General features: G+C 40.7%; 1 protein-coding gene across 1 annotated transcript in view; it reads right to left on the reverse strand.

Annotated features, from left to right (window-relative positions):
• SUPT3H (SPT3 homolog, SAGA and STAGA complex component) overlaps positions 1-18,272 on the reverse strand; it is a 395,053-nt gene that overhangs the window by 50,181 nt on the left and 326,600 nt on the right. The window lies entirely within an intron of this gene.

The following is an 18,272-nucleotide window of genomic DNA, read 5'->3' on the forward strand; positions in this document are numbered from 1 at the left end:
GACATTATTTTTCACCATCCATATTTGTGTACATTTTTGGTCTTTCTAGGCTTCTCAATTAATCTATTTACATTCCAACATCAAATTTTGACTTTGTACTATTGTTTTAATATTTGGCCTGGCTAATTAATACCCCCTTCCCCAATTATATTTTTTGAGAGTTTTCCTGGCTATTCTTTTTTTTAAATTTTATTTATTTTATTATTATTATTTTTTATCTTTTTAGGGCTGCACCTGTGGCACATGGAGATTCCTAGGCTACGGGTCAAACTGGAGCTGTAGCTGCTGGCTTAAGCCACAGCAACGCAGGATCTGAGCCACGTCTGTGACCTATACCACAGCTTACGGCAACGCCGGATCTTTAACCCACTGAATGAGGCCAGGGATTGCGTCCTCAGGGATGCTAGTCAGATTCATTTCCACTGAGCCATGAAAGGAACTCCTCCTGGCTATTCTTACATATTTGAGTTCCTGTGTGAACTTCAGGATTGCCTATTTAGTCCATCCCCCACTTCAAACTTTGATTTTAAAAATTGGAGTCTCAAGTGATTTAAGTGATTTATTTTTATTTATTTAATTTTTTGGGCGGGGACATGTGCAAGTTCCCGGGCCAGGGATCAAACCCGAGCCACAGCAGTGGCAATGCTGGATCCTTAACCCACTGCACCATGTGGGAACTCCTAGGGGAAGTGATTAAAGCCTCACCCAATCCTGTGAAGTAGGTACTCAAGTCTTATCGCATGCTCTGCTAATATAATATGGGCCAATTATCTTAAAATTTATATTCACCTAGAATTTTACTATGTATCAATGTTCGCCTTTATCATCTCCTTTCATCTTCCTAAGTGTCTGGGACCCATCAGGATGGAGATTACGACTCACATTACTGACGGAGAGAGGCTCGTGGCCCTGGCCTTGTGGTGGGGGGCCCGAGGGCTTGGGCCCAGGGCTCTTCCCCCGACACCAAAGGCAGAGAGCACAGTGATTCTCCAAGAAACATTTAAAAAACAGGGATGGTTTGAGTTTTACTGCCATGCTGCATTTTAGAAATGTTGGCAGACTATCAAATTATTAAACTTTTAATGGAATTTAAAACTTGTAATAATACTGGCATGAACACAACGGAACTTGAACTCTCACAAACTGCTGGTTGGGGGGGTGAACTGGCACAGCCCTTTCAGAATGCACTGGGGCGATACATACCCGAGGCCTTCATGTGTGTCAGGGGAAGCAGCAGCCTGCTACTGGGATATCTGGGCTGCAGCCTGCACTCCCCGGCACTGTGAACTTGTGGCCTTTGCTGCGGTTGGGCCTGTTTCCCCACTGTTTTCTGAGTGCCTGGGAAGAGGGCTCATCCCTCTTCTGTCTTCAGAACCTTCCTCCCCCTCGACCCCGACCCTGAATCTTACGGCCACCGGGGCCTCACTGAGGTCCCACCTCCCCAGGTTCCCAACCTTCTGCTTTAGGTTCTAATCCTACAGGCCTCTCTCCTCCTCCCGATCTGGTCTTCAGAAATCTTCTCCACCACATAGCCTGCTGGAGACAGCTGTTTACTGCTTAGCGTTCATACTTCAAAATTAATAAATATTGTTCTCTGAATTCAAATTAAATGATAAATGTTCTCAAACAATGCCGATCCCCTTAGAATTTAAGTACCGTGTCCAGTAATAATAACCTTATAGACTTTATGTAACTTATCCAGAAATAGCAACAATGAAACAAATAAAATAATGAGAGTCACTGAAACGGTCTTCTTAGAATAACACAGCTTGATCTATAATAAACAGAAAATATTCTCCATAGAAATTAGTTTTAAGATTATTTGTTTTTGAGTTCCTGTCATGGAGCAGCAGAAATGAATGTGACTAGGAACCATGAGGTTGTGGGTTTGATTTCTGGCCTTGCTCAGTGGGTTAAGGATCTGGCGTTGCCGTGAGCTGTGGTCTAAGTCGCAGACGCGGCTCAGATCTGATGTGGCTGTGGCTGTGGCGAAGGCCGGAGGCTACAGCTCTGATTCGACCCCTAGCCTGGGAACCTCCATATGCTGTGAGAGTGGCCCTAATAAGACAAAAAAATAAAAAATAAAAAAAAAAACACTTTAAAAAAGATTATTTGTTTATGAAAATACTCCTTCATAATGAGGCGAATGTTTTCATTTCGTTGTTTGAATGTGCCTTTGATTTAGAAAATTATTTTCTCTTCAATTTAAAAAAAGCTAACTTCTTTTATAAGTGACTTAGCCAAACTCTGATAGAATTTTTTGGTAAGCTTCATTAACATTATTCACAACAATCAACGGTTCATACCAAGCAACTTGTGGATAGCGCAATTTAAAACCAATTTCATTTTCTTCTTAGGACCTTGGTTTATTCTTGACTTGAGAAACTTCTGCTCTTCTCTTTTTTCGGTTTATCTTGTATCTTCTCAAAATTAAACTGAATCATTTTAACTGTTTTAGTCAGCATTCCTGCCATGTGCTTGACAGTGATTGCAAGGTTAAATCTGATATCTATTTCATCAAGATGTTCTTTCTTTGGGCAGATCCAGAAAACACCATAAGTAACTTTCAAATTGTTCTAAAGAATGTCATTGTTATTGGCAAAGTTGTGACCACAACTTCTAGTAACAAATTCGAAAGACTATGTGTTGCTCAAAGCATAAAAAGCACTACTGGTATTCTTCCGATTGTGTCATGTATACCTTTTCCTTTGCCAGTTGCGTTAATACCATTAGGATGGCCTTGCCCTTGATATGCTTTTAAATGATTTGAATAAGCCTAAAATTTCTGTTTTTAATTTCTTGAGAATTTAGTGGAATCTTATTATGAATTGTTATGAAAAATAAATATATTTGCAGTTCTCATGTTGAATGCTCATCTAGTTGCAAATATAAAGAATAACTATTACACTTCATGCACTTTATTTCTAGACCTGCATATATACCACCAAGTAGAAGATAACAGGAGTCATACTGTTTTTCAGCCAGTCCAGGCAACCACTGAGGACGCTGTGTTCACTGATGGGTACATACTGAATCCCGAAGTAGAACATGAACAGAAGAAGATTTGATGGGTTAATTTGCCTTTTCTGACTTAAAAGCTTCTGTACCTCCGATCCTCCCCTTGTTCTGACTTAAGCAACATCCATCTAAGACTCTGGCAGCAGCAAATCCACAGACCTTCATAGCGTTCGGCAGCAGCTGCCTTTTTCGGGGATGGGGAGGGTGAAAAATACAAAATTTGTTGTTTTAATCAGTTTTAAGTGTACAATTCGGTGGCATTCATTCTAGTCACAATATTGTGCAACTATCACTGCTATCTACTTCCAAAAAATGTTCACCATTCCAAACAAGAGCTCTGTGCCCATTAAACAGTAATTCTCTCTCTCCTCTGTCCTGGAAAACTTCTAATCTACTTTCTGTCTCTAGGAATTTGCCTTTTCTAGCATTTCATATAAGTGAGATACAACATCTGCCCCTCTGGGCGTGGTTTCTTTCACTTAGCATGATGTTTTCAAGGTTCACGCAGGCAGTGGCATGATCAGCACTTCATCCTTTATACAGCTGAGTAGTAGTCCACTCTGCATGAACCTCATTTGTCTACCCGTCCGTAAGCATCTGCCTTTGAATTAAGGGCCTGGTGTGGAGAATGGGGCCTGAGCAGGGTTTGTGATGGGAGGTCCCTCACACAACGTGGGATCTAGGGCAGGAGGCCTTCCCACCAGAGCCTAGGGGAGCACTGCTGTCCCCCACAGAACCACGGGTGGGGATTTCTGATTAATCCAGCTGTGTTGCCCTCTGCATTCCTAAAGCACCTGCAACCAGTGAAGTACAGTTCATCGACAGAGTGGGTTGGCGCTGCCCTTCTCACAGCTGAACTGCAAGGCCTCCTTCCGTCCCCACGTGTTGGTGCTGGTAGCTAACAGAGGCAACCAAGACTGGCTCTCCGTGGGCCCGGTGCTGTGCCAGGCGATGTGCTCAGCAGATGTTGGTTGTTTTTTCCTTCTCTCTTCTAACGTGGCACTGACCGCATACCAGGAATTTAGAACTACTGCTAATGATTGATTAATTAACTGGAAAATGATTTCTTCCTAACAAAACACGTGAATTACTCATGACCTTTATTCTTCCTCTCCCATTGGGGGAACTGATTTCTGAGTCCAGTGAGAAGAGGCAAAGCAGACACACCCCTTAGAAAAAGGTCGAGGCTTCAGAGAACTGGGTTTCCGAAGTATCCACGGGAGGGGGTGATTTCGCCTCTTTTCCTTCCCAAGTCTTATCTCCTCTGTCTATGGAACAGAGTCGCCATCCTTCCAGCTGACAGTGTACCTCAGGGCACAGTCCTTTGAGCTCTTTTTCCTTTGTTACAGGAAAGGTTCTTCAGCTGCTCCCCAAGGAAAGCAGAATCGCAGCATCCCTGTGGCTGTCAGCTTTCCTCTGGCATAAAAAGAAAGGTGAAGTCTCCTACAGTAAGGAAACACGTGGAGCCCCATCTTCAAATTGCAGCTATCCAGTGATTTTTATTTAGCCACATAGTACAAAATATTATCTGCCAGGAATGTATTTCTCAATGGGGCGAGAGAAAAGCTCCTCACTAAGAATGCAGACAACTACAGTCTGTGTGCAACCCTGACATATTTCATGATGGCACGTGAAGCTGTTATCCAATGAGAAAAGAGCTCTTCCAAATTTGAAAACAAGATGTCTAGACTCTTTTCCTAATTGATGGCCGTGCATAAAAATGTATCATAAAAATGGGTCTGAAACTGTACAGGAGCATACCACTAACAAAGGCACTTTTATCAGGAAAATTAGGTTGTGTCTATGGGAATTCATAATCATCTAACAAATAGACATGTCTCAGTATCCGAAGAATTCTGTTATTTGAGGTTTCTCACATCTTGTTTTCCAAGTGGTTATTTCTGGAGCCTATAATTTTTCAGACAAAAGCTTTCTGAATGGATATATAGGGATGAGGCAGTGCCATCTCTGCAAAATGACTGGAGAGTGATGGTAAAAGATAATCCTTGGAGCCTGACAATGGACAGCAAAGTTCCTTCTTATTAGTCTGAGTATGCGGAGCTTTTTTCCTTAGTGCTACTGAGGCGCTGAGTGCCAAGGTCCATCAATTAGACAGGTATATGGTACCTCCAGTTAGGGTTCCAGCATGACGCTAGAAGTTGAGCTTCATGCCTTCCCGACAGGCTAAGGATTCATCAATATGTTTGGTACATAACTACCCAGTAAACATATTCCTTTTAAAGTAAACATTGTTATTGGGATAACTTAGATTCCAAAGGAATCAATGATTAATGCCAAATAGTAATAATGAAGCAACTATATCATTCTTTTTACTGCTCTACAGTGATCCATCAACTGCTTCATCATAAATAATGGGACATCCATATTATAGGGTACACCAAGTTCAGGGGGCCTAAAACTGAGCAGGGAGATTAGGATTGGATTTAAGTCTACTGGGAGGTTCTCTCTTCATACAGCTGCCCATCCATTCATTCTCCTATGCTGGGCCCTCGAAAAGCAAAAAGCATTGTACTTTACTGAGGGAGAAACAAAAATGATTAAAACACGGCCCCTACGTCTACCTGGGGACTTCAGTAGGTTGTAATCGGACCTGGAAATACAAAGTATGTTGGGAGAAAGCGGGTCAAAGTTTAGAATTCGGCTCAAAAGGAGAAAATGCTCAGAGAAAATCAAGAGAATTAAGAAGTGGGATTTTGATTCTTCCTCCCATGCCCTAAATCACCAGGAGCTCTCTAGGACTACATCTATCCAAGTCTGAAAAGGATTTTTTCTCTAGACCCTGGCCCCTAAAAGAAGTCTGGGTGTACAGAAGCTGTCTTGAGATTCAAGTGGAGACAGTGACAAAATTCCCCCAGGCAAGTGTGAGGAATACTGCTACCCAAATTAGAAAGGGCCTCGGAGAGTTTGTTCATGTAACGTTATAGTATTTTTCTTTCCAATAAGGAGAAATACAGAAAAAATTTCAATTTAAATTGGAAGAAAAGTGCGCAAGGATCGGGTGCTGGAATAACTTTGGAATAGATATTTCAGCGAAATTCTCAGGAGGTTTTAGAAACACCAATAAGTTAAGTAAGAAGCTACTGAAATGGACTGAGAGAACAGACCAAGACCACACTAGTCACTAATCTCCAGTATTGTCACCAAACAATCGTGTTCATTTACAAATCCTCTCACCTAAATACTTGAAAGTAAATTTGCACATGGGCACAAACTATATTTTAAGAGCGGACAATGATTCTCTATCCGTAAAAGCTTAGGAATCGGGGAAGCGGGAGTAGGAAGCTTTCTAGGTGAGGGTCTTCCTTGATCCTCAACTTGGAAACTTATAATTAAAGCCAGTTTGCAAAGCATTGTATCTTTCATTCTTTCCTTTCAACCTAAAGCTTCCAACGTCTCTAAGCTCTCATTCCTGGAAAAGCTTTTGGCAGTCACTTTTTGCAACCCACAATTTCGGTAGCTTTTCATCTTTTTACCATACTTTCTCTGCATCTAAGCCTCGCTTCCCATATGTGGTCAGTGATGCCACCACCACCGGAAGTACAAGGGTCCTCAGCATGGGCCTGCTGCCCGTTCAAGGGCAGAAATGCGGGGCAGGAAAGGACTCTGGTGGTCATGGATCTCAAGACACTGACACTATAAAGAACACGTTATCGCCACTTCTGACACGTGAAAATGGACACAAAAACAGCAGGGAAGTCTCTGAAGGCTACAGAGAAGGCCAATCAGTGGGTGTGGGTCTCCACCCCACACCCACATGTCAGGCTGGGCCTCCCTCTGCACGTGTCACTAGGGTGTTGTTGGCAAACTGGCCTCATCATCTCTCCTGAATTCTATTCAGATGATAACGGTTTTAAAAGAAAACATCTGGGAGTTCCCATTGTGGCCCAGCGGAAATGAATCTGACTAGCGTCTATGAGGATGTAGGTTCGATCCCTGGCCTCGCTCAGTGGGTTAAGGATCTGGCATTGCCGTGAGCTATGGTGTAGGTCACGGAAGTGGCTTGGATCTGGTTTTGCTGCGGCTGTGGTGTAGGCTGGCGGCTGCGGCTCCAATTCAACCCCTAGCCTGGGAACTTCTCCATGTGCCATGGCTGTCGCCCTAAAAAGACAAAAAAACCCACAAAAAAACAAGAAAACATTCAGTTTGCATCTTGTGGAGCACACCTATTTCAGGCACTGTGATAGGAGTTTTCAAATGTTATTACTAAATATTTACTAAAAATTGCTTATTTTTACAAATGATTCTGCTGAAGTTCAGGCAAGTCTTCTGACTCCAACTGTCAAAGACAGCAGAATGTTGAGTGGTGATTTATACGAAACAGCATCAGTGAAGTTTTTGCTTCATTTAAGACAATTTTAAAAATCTTTATTTATTTAGGATTCTCATAATCTTATTACCTTCTACGTTTGTCATGATTAAATTCTAACCTATTGAAAAACCTTAGAACACGATCTTTTAAAATGAGACTATCTTTAAAAGCACACACACATGCATATATGCACACATGTATACACATATACATTACACCTATCTAAAAGATTCTGTAATACGTACATATGTATTTTAAATAAAAGTGACATCTTAATGGAAAGACGGGGCTCACACCTCTGGTGCTAATTTCCTAACAACCTAAGTGCCCCGGGTGATGCCCTCCTGAGAAGCATGGCAGGAAGATGATTGACTAAGCCATGTAAATGTGACCGACACATGTTCGCCTTGGCAGAAAACAAGGAGCACCATCTAAATTTTTAGGAGTCTAAGTGAAGCCTCCTGAGTGTTGGACCCAATACCTCCAGACTTGGTGGGACCACAGCAAAGCAGCCTAGAAGCCCCATCCTTTGCTCACAATAGTTTGTGAACTATGACCCTGAGATCTGTGTGATCCAAGAGGGCTTCCACAGCATTTCAAGTACAGTGGTCAGACTTAGAACTACTCCTCTATCATCATAAAAACAACAGTTCTTCGCAAAGCATTTTTAAGTGAGATATTTGCATTCCTAGAAGCTATTTAAAAATCTTATAAAAGCACTGTCCTGCTCTGTCAGCACAGTACTGGCCTTCTAGTCAGCAAATTCACGTTAGTATGAAGGTAACCCCGAGTGGTGAGAGCTGATAACCTGCAAGCTTGAGTTAAAGGGCACCATCAGTGACCGGTGAACTTCTAGAAAATGTTCAAAATGATGCATCGTTTTGTCAAACGCTTTTAAGAATGAGCTTTTCAGGATCTCTCTTTAGAAATACGAAACCCCTTGAAACCACTACCACAAATAACCAACATTTAAAATAACTGCCAAGCCACCTGCTGTCCTCCAGGAAACATCATAAAACTCACAACTCAGTAAACTAGCTTTGCTTTTGCTTTGTTTTGTTTGTTGTTTTTTTTTGTCTCTTGAGGGCCGCACCTGTGGCCTGTGGAAGTGAAGGCTAGGGGTCCAATTGGAGGCACAGCTGCTGGCCTACACCAAAGCCGCAACGCTGGATCCAAGCCGCATCTGTGACCTACATCCCAGCCCACGGCAACATCGGATCTTTAACCCACTGAGCGAGGTCAGGGATTGAACCTGCGTCCTCGTGGATACTAGTCAGGTTCGTTACCACTGAGCCACGGTGGGAACTCCAGCAGTAAACTAGCTTTGCAAAGCCTACAAAGTCTTCATCTTTCAAAGTCTTGAACTTTCTGATGAAGTTTACTTGTTTCAAGGCTTTATCTCCCCTTTTCTGAGAAAAGATCCAGTTCCAGGCAGAGACTTATTTGTAAGAGAAGGTCCTGGAACAGGAGGAGATTCGAAAGAACGCTTCTTTGTCACTTCGGCCTCGGCACAGTGTTTCAGATGGTATTCATTTGGAATAAAGAGATCGATGACATAACGCGTCCAATCCTCCTCCCTAAGTGGCTTTACCAGAAGTAGGTAAGGGCAGAAAAATATAAATTCATCTGTCTATGGGCAACCAAAAACATACCAACTCGTCTTGGAGTAATTTAATCAATAAGATGATTTAGAGGACAGTTCAGTGGCACCGTTTTTGGAAGGTAAAGGCTTAGCAGAAGGAACGTAAATCAAAGGTGACTGGCAGGTAAAGGACATATGCAGCAATCAGCCAAACCACGTGCACGCTGGCACAAATTCAATATGGTCATTTATAAAGTTTTTAGGGCAGGAGTACACAAAAGGGGGTCTGGTGCTAACTAAATCCACAGATAGCTTACATGCCACTGAAATAAACACTTCCAGATGCGGGGGCACAAAAACCTTTCACAGAAAGAAATGTTTTCTTTCATAAATCTGAAGGAGGGACTCGTAGCAGGGAAGGGTAAAAAGTCTGAACCTGAGACTGAGCTTCTCACAGATGGAAGTGTCGTTGGGGAGTAAGAAACAGTTAAGGATGAACTGAGCACAGCGCGTCTCCACGGAGAAGCATCGCCACAATCCCTAAGACTGGATTTCTGGGGGCTAACAATGTACCCACCCATCGGTCCTCGAGAATCTGGTGTCTGACTCCGACTTGCTCTCATTACTTCCCTCAAGGCTTCTTTTTGGGGTGGTGGAGACAACGGGTTCACAGAGAGAGGACAGCCACTAATCCAAGTGTAGGAAAACCATGCTTTGGAACTTATAGTAGCACAAAGCTATTAGAGGCATGGCTTTAATGATGAAAAAAAATTTCAAAATCTGGTTAGAGGATAGTCATCTTTCAGGAATGCATGACCAAATTCATTAATGGCTAAGAAAGTCAATTTGTTCATCCAAACAGCATAATAATACGTGGGGCTTTCTGGTCATATATATAAACACTCCCAGAAGGTCAAACAGAAAGCTAGAATGTCTGGTTTTTTTGTAAGTTCAGGTGAACTATGCACTGAATTCTCCCTCCTTCCCCCAAGGAAATCCCCTAGAAATTAGTTTTCTTGTTGAATCTTTAAACTTCATGCAAATTCTCTGTAAGCGTTTGAGTACTGAATTTATTCTTGACACTATTTCTAATCATCTGTTTTATGTACTGACTCAATTACAAACTTGTCTACCTTTATTCTTCTTTTGCTCAGGATCTTGCTCTATTTATTCTTTATACCAGATATCCCTTGAATACATTCTGTCTTTTCGGTTCTCGATGTCACTGACTCGGCACTGGCTTTTCTGCCCTCTCACCTGCAATATTGCAGCGGTCACCTGATTGGTCTCTCTGCCAAATACATTTAATTCCAGTCCCTCCTCCACACTATTGGCTGTATTATTTTTTTCTTTTAAAATAATACAAATCTGTTCGTATCAATCCCTTGCTCAACAGCTCTAAAATAGTTCCCTGATGACGGTACCTGTTGTTTAAAAAGTTTTCCAAACAAAATCTTACTGACAACTCCATATATATCAGAGATAAAAGTTGAACTGTATTATTTAGGAAAACACTTTGTTATTTTGCAGAATACCTGTAAAATAATACCTCTGGTTCCTGCAGAGAACGGTTGGAGAACTGCTGGCCTACATCATGGAGTCCGTGTAGAGTGGCTTGGGACTCAAAGTCCCACTCAAACTGCCATCTGCCTTCCTCAGATGCTCCATCTCCTCTCAAAGGACTCCAGACTCAGCTCCTTACCTTGGCCCAAACAGCCAATTCTGCTTGCCTACAGTTTATTCCCTCCCACCACCCCATTTTCTTCCTACCTGAATTATTTTTTTTTTTCATAATTCTTACTCATTTTCCTCGCCTCTGTCTCATTAACTCAGCACCAACATTAGCAACCTGATGAAGCTTCCGTGACTTCCTCAGACAGACTGTGGTCTCCTTTCCACTGGAGGAACCATGTCCACCCCGCAGTCACAACGCCAACCACACGGCACTGCTTACACACGCATCTCCTTTGCGATCCTGGAACATCCAGCTACTCATCTCCATAAATCGTACCCCCACCGCAACACAATTTGGCAATTGTTTATTGAATTACTAGGTGGCAATACCAGAGCTCTAAGGGTCTCAGGTGGTGTGGGGATGTTACGACTGGTCCTTCCACTTCTATATCATGTCCAGTTCAATCGCACTAACGAGGGTTCTGCCAAACGGGCTGCAACTACCAAGTCCTAACTCAGAAAGCAAGTGCTGTCCTCTGTGTGTGAAGGGTGCCTGCCCCCGGCAGGAAAGCATGTACTTGAAACTGTCTTTCCAGCAGTGGCAGGTGACAGACTGACTTGGAGCAGTAAACAGTCTAGCCTCCTTATTCATTTATTATTTTAACCGCTTGTGAGCTGGCTGAGGGGGTAAAAGATACTGCTGCTGCCAGAGGCAGAAGTGAAGTTCATTTACCCGAGGGAGGCTCAATCCCTAAAAGGTCCGAGAGAAGCACCGTGCGGAGCCCAGGCTTGTTTTCTTCCCCTCTCCTCTCTGCCTTTTGGGTCTCTTCTCTCTCTCTCCCTTTTTAAAACACCAAAAGCTTGTGTGGATGAGGAATGTTTGTCAACTCTAACTTATTTACTTATTAGGCTCTTACCTAATTAGTCCAGAATAGGGGAACGAGTGTTTTAGGTTAGATCAGGAATGTAGAAGTAAATCAGGGCCAGAAATCCAGTCTCTGACTTCTCTCCTGGAAACTATAAAATCTGCGCAAGTGTTTGAATTGGAATTGACAGGAACCTGTAAGGCCAGGCTGTGAACTTCTGGAGCCAGAGAGGCAACTCAAATACTCCTTCCCTGGTATTTCCACCAGGGGCACAGCTGCCCAGCTGTCACCTTGAATGCACCTGGGCAAGTTCAGAGCCCGACAGTGGGCTCTGCTCTCGTGACCTCTGCCAACTAATCAGCCAAAATATTTCTTGATCTGGAGAGCCAGCTCCACGTTTTGGGTATATGCCCAGAACTGCAAATGCACTCCAATCAGGTGGGAGAGCCTACCCAGGTGCCAGGGCAAGAATTAACATCTGACTGACATATGGGCTAAGAATTTTCTCTTCTCACAGCTTGGGGTCATGCAGAGGCGGTGTGTGGGAGTGGAATATTTGATCTGTACATACATAGCCTAGGGGGCTTGGTTTAAATCAAATCATAATTAAAACACCAGTCAGGAAAACAAGGCATAATTATTTTTTTCCTGCGTATTTTTCCTACCTTGGATATAGCCTTAAATATATGCTGGGCACAATAGGAGCAAGGCATCAGTTTCATTTTTGGAAGGTGTAAATTTTCCACTTAAAACAATCCACTTATTATGTTGTAGGATTAACTCTGCAACTACATGAGCAAATTAAATGGCAGTTCAATGATTGTGTGTGTACGACTAAAGTATGTAACACTATTTAAGAAATCATCAAAAAGTAAATCATTTCGAGTTAGGCCTCATCATGGCTGTTTGGAGGGAATTTCTGTCACACTCTCAATAAAACTATACAAATGTTTTACTTAAACAAAACACACTTAAGATAAAGAATCTATTTCAATAAAACTAATGTGTTCCTTTATAATATTCACCTAGTTTAGATACAAGTTAAGGGAAAAATTTAAATCATATTTTTACTAGGCAAACGTGCAATTTAATATATTGAGTTTATGTCTAATTCAATGTTTATAACCTTATAGACTTAAAAGGAATTTCTTGCCATTTTTAGAGCACAATTTTTAAGTTCAGCCATTTCTCAGCTTAGTCTGGTTCCTCCCCACTTATCTTTCTGCAGCCTTTATGACTTTATGAGATAAAAAAAAAAATCACAGTATTCTTTTAAGAAAAAATAATTTCCTCTGGGAGTCACACAAAATATTTTCCCGTTCTATTTCCATTCCTTCAGAAGATGGCAAAAACCAAGAAACTATAAGAACACATTCAAATCTCAAAATGTGGTCCTTTTAGAATATTCTGCTCAAAAAGTTCATCTTAGTTGGCAAGCACTCCTCTCTCCTTGCACTCATGTTCAAATTCTTCCTCTGTTTTCCAAGTTTGCCTTTTACAATGAAGAGACATACGTTAACTTCTTAAACTACTGCAAATCCAGCTTCCCCATTAGAGAACACAGATTTTCTCCTTTTCAAATGATGTTCCTGAAAAATCCTAGGATTCTCGGCAGGACTTGTGGGGGCCTCAGAGGTGTCTGGCTTGAATACCCATCTATAATTTTTGTGCACCTCAAAATAAAGGTTCTGACATCTTATGTTTTGTATTTGAACTTGTAAATGTTTTGTGGATTATGAAGCTATGTCTTATTAGAATTCCGGCCTTTTAGCTTTTTTTTTTTTTTTTTTTGGCCTTTTGTCTTTTCAGGGCTGCACTCGAGGCATATGGAGGTTCCCAGGCTAGGGGTCTAATCAGAGACGTAGCCGCCGGACTACGCCACAGCCACACAGCAATGCCAGATCCGAGCTGTGTCTGTGACCTACACCACAGCTCACAGCAGTTCCGGATCCTTAATCCACTGAGCAAGGCCAGGGATCGAACCCACCACCTCATAGTTCCTAGTTGGATTTGCTTCCGCTGCGCCACAATGGGAACCTTAGTTTTTTTTTTTTTAAATATATCCAAGTGAAGGCAGAAAAACGCAAAATGTGTTGGAGTAGTCACTGCTCACTGAAGAGATATATCAGCTGTTACTAATACCACGTTTTTTTTCAAAATGGAACTCGATAACTCTTCATAAACAAATTCACTGGCCATCTCAATTTAAGGTGTTGCTGTAGAAAGTTCAAATGACATAAGAGCTCTCTTCCTTTCTCCCCCTATTCTGCCTGATGATTAAAAATTATTAACTAAACAGTTTTACAGTGTAACGTGATTATGCCAACACTACTTGGCAATAGAGAATTATGGATGTTGTGCTTATAAAAGCAGTAAAAGTATCAGTCATGAGTTCACCAAATTTGTATTCCAAAAGCAAAGTAAATTTGAAACTAAAGCTTTTTTTCAGGGAAGGGTCTTCAAGTGACTGAGATTTTTCTTTATGATATCTTTGAATAACTTATAATGTTTTAAGATACCGTAAAAATATTTTCCAAAAAACCATGAAGAGTTACATTAGATAAGAAATCCATGTATTGATTCCCTCTAAACACTGCCAGTTTAAAAACATGAACACTTTTTAAATAGCATTAGTGAAACAACTTTTAAGCAAAGAATTCTTACTATTTCTCTTTTGAGCCAAGACTAGCAGGCCTGTGTAGGCTGTTACTGAAAACTGTTATATCTGTGAATCAAAACTTCTCAATACTGAATAAATAAAATATGAAAATAAAGTGGATACTGAGATAAATATGCTATAGCACAACTTTGAAACACCTTCACTGTTCTTATTTAATGAGATTTTAAGAGTGAATCTTCTATGTGTAATATATTTTCTGGAATTTGATAAAGAAACTTCCTTTTCTTATGGAGCATCTTCTAATACCTCTTGGAACACCTGTCCTCTACACAATGTAGTTTAGGAAACAGCATCACACATTTTCAGGATAAGAGCACTTAAAGAGTTAAGAATTGAGGCCAGCCTGCAAAGAGGAAGTTTAATGGGAGGATTAGTGAGAATTCATTGAAGCCTGTGGTCCCAGGGAACCGCAGAGTATTTAGCTTCTGTCCACAGATAGAACTCTGGGACTTACAATGTAACCTTAAGCTGGTACTTCCTCTTTCTCTAAATATCAGTTTTCTTATCCACAAAGTGGGATAATAACACTCATCTCGCTGTGTTATAAGAATAAATAACATAGTGCAGGCGAATAGGTTCTTTTTTTTTTTTTTTTTTTTTGCTATTTCTTGGGCCGCTCCCGCGGCATATGGAGGTTCCCAGGCTAGGGGTCGAATCGGAGCCGTAGCCACCAGCCTACACCAGAGCTACAGCAACGCTGGATCCGAGCCGCATCTGCAACCTACACCACAGCTCAGGGCAACGCCAGATCGTTAACCCACTGAGCAAGGGCAGGGACTGAACCCGCAACCTCATGGTTCCTAGTCGGATTCGTTAACCACTGCGCCACGACGGGAACTCCCGAATAGGTTCTTTAAAATATCATATAAGCTATTATATGATCAACCAACACTTTCTAATGATTTTATCTCCCAATCGCTTCCAATGTCTTTATCACTAAATTTCAAACATTCTCTCCCTAACGAATCCTAAGTTGAACACTGTGTTAGTTGAACTAAAGGAAAGTTCTGATATTCAACTGATTTTGACCTAGAGAAACTATTTATTTCATATAATTTGACATAATAAACTTTGTTAACTGAAATTTAGACTTCACCTTACTTTTAAAATCAAAACCAACAAAATTAAAAAATTAACATTTTTTTTCTAGAGAAAATAACTTTCAGGTTATTCTTATATGATAAATATGCTACATATTAATTTTTTTTTCCTGAGAATTAGTGACCCACAGCTACAGAAGTATATTTGGCTCCAATCTATAACAATAGATTTAGGACTTCCAAAAAATTTATCGAGACATTTTTACTTCCAATAAAAATCAAAAACTTAAGAATTTGTACCCAGTTTCTACTTGGTATTTACATTTGAAAACCATTCCAATATTTTGTGGCATTTAATTTTCCAGGTTGAACACATAAAATGCAGACAAATCTAATGCCTGTCAGATGTAAGAATTATTAAAGATTGCGAAATTCTAGGTCAAAATAGTTAAAGCAATCTGCTATAGCACTTCTGTTTTTAGAAGTTAAGTATGAGGAATTCTCAAAGGGAATTTCTTATTTTCGATCCATTTGTTTCTGGCGAACACTCCTCATGAGCCAATGATGTGACAGGGTCCCTAGCACCCCTAAGAGATAGGTACTCATCAAGGTAAGGGCTGCAGTGGAGGAGGAGTCAGCTGAGAGCCAGGGGGCTGGATTCCAGGGACAGCCCTGTCCCTCTTGCAAGGAGCTGTTGGGTACAAGGCAAGGCTTCTCTGAGACTGAGACTGACCGGCTTTCTCAAGTCTTAGCCAGTTTTAAAATACTGTCAAGTCTGTCTCACAATCCAAGACAGTTGAGGGGATACTGAAGTGACTCACGTCTAGGAATGCACTTAAGGTACTATTTAGATGATTGACCAGGCTTAAATGAGAAATTGTATTGTCTTGCTCTCCTACTTCAGTAGAAAGCCACTTTCAATATTATAAGCTCAGGGGGGTGAGATATTTTTCTACTGTGACTATCACTCAAGAGAAACTAAAATATATTTAGGCATTACACACGGGATTACATCATCCTAGTCGATGAACACAGTTTGCTTTCTCTGGCTTTCGAAATTATAGTTCTGGTTTTCTATCAGCCATTTCCACCCTTTCTCACTGAGTGCTGGGATTGGGCTTCAGAGGTAACTATGGGCACTACCTACTGCTCGTACACAGCGAGAATCTAGACAAAACACTATTCTTTAGGAGCCACAGCTCAAAGCCAAAGGTAGCAAGGTGTCCCCAGTGCAGCATAAAGCATCATCTCAGAGAGTGGGCAGCAGGGAACTCGGCATGAGCATCCCCAGCATCAGGAGTGCCGCCTTTTAGCTGCTGAAAGTACAAGGGAGTCTGGGCAGGTGTTGACACTGTTAGCATACACAGCCTGAAAAGCTACCCTAAAGAAAATTTGTAACTTTAAAAAGCAGATTTATGTATTGTATTATGTACCAAGAAACCCTGTCTGCTTGACCCTACTACTTATGATATCAAATGGAGGAAGCAGAGTCAGTCCTGGAGGTGGGGCCAATTCTTACAGCTCCAGGTGACAGAATCGCCCTTTCAAGGTGGGTCTTTTATGAGGAGTGATGAAAACTCAGTGTCCCTCTGTGGTGGAGGGCTGCCTCATCTGCTGTTGATTTTGCCCTATTCCTCTGGTAGTGGCTAAGTGACCCTCCTAGATCATGGCTTATTTGTTCTTATTTCCAGGTCTATTTAAACTAAGCACTGTTATAATTGGATTATTAAGTTTAAAAACCAGAACGGTTATATGTTTATTAGACAAAAATTAGCTTATACTATATCTGAGTTTGGTTTCAAGTATATTCCTTGACCATATACTACAACCTTAGATTATAAAAACAACAATAGCTGAGTAACAGAATGTCATGTTAGACATACAGGAATGAACATACATGTGTACACCCTCCCTCCCATAATGCCATCAACCAGGACATTTGAGGCCACCAGTTCTCAAGCGATCTGTCCACACTTTGTTAAAATAAAAAACATAAAAAAAGAACAAACTGGAAGAATTAAGCAGCTACCCTCTGCCAGCACTTCTTTTTGAGGAAACGTCACAGACTTCAAGATGAGGCGATTTCCCCCTTGCATTAGATACAGTTTCCTTTATGTAATTTTATCCATTACTTTTAGTTCCCATTTTAGGCTATTTCTCAAAACCCTATTTCCCTTTGCTACCCTTTAATTACTTCGAAATTACTATCAACTCTGCCTTTTTCTTCTCTCTCCACTCCACTGCCTCAAGCTATTAGTCATTATTTGGCTCTTTTTAATTCTTGATATTTTTAATTCTTTGTTATAGACTGGTTCTTTCAACTTCAGCAGATTTTTAGATTCTTCCAACCATTTCAAATTTTTCTAAGTCTCAGCTCCCTTTTGGCTTATTGCTTATAAAGTATCTCACCTGTCATGCACGAAAAAATAAAAAAAAAGAGATACTGATTTCATTTTTTTCAATTATAATAATCTGAAAACACGCAAAAGGAAATACTGCTTAAAAAGAAATATAGAATTAATATGATAAACCATGTTCTTATAATATATGACAGATTTAAAATATTAAACAGAAGTAAAAATAATTGTCACCATTACAAAAGGCTTCCAGAGTCATATAAAAAACCTTGGCGTATTCTTACTGTCCCACTGAGAATGTGTACAATTAACAATAACTAATGAAAACAACAAAACGGTAAGGAAGCATTCCCTTTACTAACCCCACACAGGAAAAAAGGAGATGATCTAACTTAGAAGAAAGACGTCATGACTTCTACCAACAGGTAAGAGTAAAATCCACTCTTAGCAAAAAACACATACTGTATGTTATACTTAGGTACATATGTATGGTGTTATACACATATTCTGATTTAGCATGGTAAAGCAGATGTGCATATAAAAAAACAAATGGTAAATTCTACTATTCTTTTGTCATAAATCAAACTTCACTTTCTGAAAAACCAAACCAATTCCTTATAAACAGAGAATAACCTGGAAAAAGTTGTATCAACATGAATACAGACTTTTTAAAAGAGACACAGATGAGAATTTAATTAAAACACACACACACATACACAAACACA

Source organism: Phacochoerus africanus, chromosome 9 (assembly GCF_016906955.1).
Source record: "Phacochoerus africanus isolate WHEZ1 chromosome 9, ROS_Pafr_v1, whole genome shotgun sequence".
In the NCBI taxonomy this organism is placed as follows: Eukaryota; Metazoa; Chordata; class Mammalia; order Artiodactyla; family Suidae; genus Phacochoerus; species Phacochoerus africanus.